Below are 3,587 nucleotides of genomic sequence, written 5' to 3'. Positions count from 1 at the left end.
ATATATATATATATATATACCACATTATGCGTTTGTGACTCATGCATTGTTGATATGCAGCTTATGAATTTTTCAGAAATCATATTCACTCCGCTGGAGCAAGCCATCTACCATGTTACTTAGTAGACTGATTCTCATAATTTCCCAGACTTTATTCCATTTTTGATTATTGTGAAACCACTTCGTAAATTTATGGACATGTTCAAACATTGTGAGACTTGGGTGGTAAGTATTGTATATAAAGTTCCTTTGACTAAACTGGTAAGCATAGTTCAGAACACTACATTTAAATGTAAGATCTAGCACCGGAAGTTATGAATTACCCACAAGATTCATCACCCACAAGTTCTATTTTCATCTCTAATATTCTACACAGCCAAAATCTTTTCAAGTATGCTTCGTAACTGTAATTCATTCATACATTTAGTCCACATATAACTAATCTATGATCCTAAAATAATCTAGGTCCATTAGTGAACATAAATATTGTGCCATCCTGTTAAAATCGGGTGAGCAATCTACGTTGCTCTAAGTCCTCGCGCACGAACGCACACCCACCCACACGTACACACGTACACACATATATATGCGCATGTGTGTGTGTGTGCGTGTGTGTTTGTGTGGTGGGGGTATACACTGAAAGAAGTTTCAACTCTACTCATGCTTTTACTGCAAGTGTAAAGTTTAGCGGGCTTTTATCTAAGCTATTCAAATGACGTCTTCTCTTGAGGAAAATATATTCATCTCGAAAGAGAGCTTTTTGAAGACCTTAAACATTTTCAACAGGGCGAAGCAACGCCGTTTTTGTAAATGAGAGTAATGACTATAAAGAATGATTTTGGTTTTCCAGTTATGTTTAAATTAGTAAGTGAACAATATTGTTGAAGTATTTGCACTATTCGATTCTAGATTGCCCAAGTATTATATTGTCAGCTATAAGTCTAGAGGATGGCATCATTAATTCGTAAAACTACTATATTAGTATCAAGTGCGTAACTATGATAAATATAAATGGTGAGACGATACAGCTCGTGTTACTCTTATAGGTGAAATGGAAGTTTAATAATCGGGACGCAGAAGAGTCGATTATGTTATCAAATACATCGTCTTGGCTATTTCGTAGTCGTTAATCATATCATAAGAAGTCGTGCTTAATTTAAGATTCTGTAGTCTGGCAGAAAGCTAAAAGCCTCCCATTTTTTGTGATTTGACATTCCAACGTGAGATTATCAGCAGGAGAAAACAAGATGCATAAATCTGTTGCTGCACAAAATTTGCGAACGAAATCAAAATGCGTTTAACAAATGCTAAGAATAAAAGACAATGAGTAGTGAGAAATTTATAAACCACTATTTACCTTTTTCTATCATTTGCACTGTCGTCATTTCCGAGGTTGTACTAACTGGAAAAAAGAAAAAAAAAAGAACGTAAGATCATAGAATATACTTTATAATTGAAAAGTAAGGAGAGAGACGTTTAGGTGTTCAATTTGGAAATATACCCAACCGCTCGGAAGAAATGGGAGAGTTTGAAAACGTATCAAAATATACTCCAAAACTCTCCCAGACTTCTAGTTTTCTTGAAATGTAGGAAACATATCAAAGATCCCAGAAAAACAGTTTAACACCTGAATGTATAAAGGTTATCGTAAATAAAAACAGAAATACCAAAGAAAACGAAACAAAAAATATGAACAAATATCACTAAGATATGTCACACTGTCAGAGACTTTAAGCTTTGCATCGCATGACTTTGTATCACATGACGTTCTTCTATCGCTTACGAAAATGTCTACCTACCTAGGGTCTCACAAGAATATCAATAGCTAAATTCTACCACACACACACACACACACACACACACACGCACACACATATATATTGACACTTATATATGGGATTGTGAGAGCATTTCTCTATTTGTATTGTACATGTATACATGCATACATACATGCATACATACATACAAATATACATACACATACATACATACATACATACATACATACATACATAATTCATCCTTACGTAATTACATACATATATTCTTTCATTCTTCTACTTGTTTCAGTAATTTGACTGCAGCCATGCCGGGGTACCGGCTTAAAGGATTATAGTCAAAGAAATCGACCCGAGGGCCTATTCTTTGTAAGCTTTGTACTTATTCTATCGTTCTATTTTGCCGAGCCGCTAGGATATGAGGACATAAACACACCAGCATCGGTTGTCGAGTAATAGAGAGAATATACGAGGGTCTACCAAAAAGAAACCGGAATTTTGCAACATCATTTATTCATTTAGATTTACATATTTACATATTTATCGTCTTCGAGATATCCCCCATTTAAAGAAATGCATCGGTCCAGACCTGTTTTCCACTGTTCGAAAGTGATGCCTTTTAAGGCTTTCGTCGTGCTTTTCTTCACTTCTTCCACTTCTGCAAAACGTTTTCCTTTAAGGACTTTTTTCTTTCAGAGAAACAAAAAAAAAAGTTGCAGGGAGTAAGAGCGGACGACTCGGGACTGTGAGTAAGCGGGGTTATGCCGTTTTTACTCAAAAACTGTCTCGCATTGAAGGCATTGTGCACAGGCGCATTGTCGTGATGAAACCACGACTTTTCACTTTGTTACCTGCATCAATGAAACAAATCAGGAGCCTCTTCACATTAGATTTCACTCGACGCACTTTTCGTGGGCGTGGTGACACCGAAAGCTTACATTAACTTGATCGCTGCTTAGTTTCTGGGTCGTAACCGTAGATCCAGCTTTCGTCACATTCAATAACCTTCGAAAAAAGGTCTTCATCAATTTCCAGCTGTTCTTTCAGATCATGACAAGTATTTAGTTGAGATTACTTTTGATTGTCTGTGAGCAAATGAGGCAGAAATTTTACTGCAACTTTTTTTATTCTCAACTCCTCGCTCAAAATTCATTGACAGGAGTTCCAAGACACACTGGTCATATCAACAAGTCCGTCAGTTGCTCGGTGTCAGTCCTTCAAGATCAGTTCATGAATTTTCGTGATGTATTCATTTGTTCGGGAGGTCGACGGTCGCACTGAACGAGGTTGGTCTTCCAGCGACAAGTGACCATTCCTTAAGTGTAAAAACCACCCGTAAACTTGTGTTTTGTTCATGGCAGCGTCCTTCTATGATGTTTGAAGCATGAGAACTGTTTCGGCCGCCGTTTTCCCCACACAAGAAAACAAATTTCGCGGATGCACGATGTTCTTTCGTTTCGGTCATCGCAAAATTCGACGAATAGGGGAGAATCACTGCAACACAAAAACGCACAAGGTAGCAACACTAGTATAGAAGCTGTCGCCGGTCGGCAGACTGATGCATGAGATGTGCTTCAAGTGGCTTCTAGCGGCGGAAAACTGAACTGCAACAGACTTATCCCACAGAGAACGTTTCCGTTTAATTTTGGGTAACTCCGTGATTGTGTGGTAAGAAGCTTGCTTCTCAACCTCATGATTCTGTTCCCCTGCGTGGTATCTTGGGCTAGTATCTTCTACTATAACCTCGGGCTGACCAAAGTCTTGCGAGTGGATTTGGTAGACAGAAACTGAAAAAAGACCGTCGTATAT

This window comes from Octopus bimaculoides, chromosome 6 (genome assembly GCF_001194135.2).
Source record: "Octopus bimaculoides isolate UCB-OBI-ISO-001 chromosome 6, ASM119413v2, whole genome shotgun sequence".
NCBI lineage: Eukaryota > Metazoa > Mollusca > Cephalopoda > Octopoda > Octopodidae > Octopus > Octopus bimaculoides.
Note: the sequence above shows the minus strand (reverse complement) of the source record.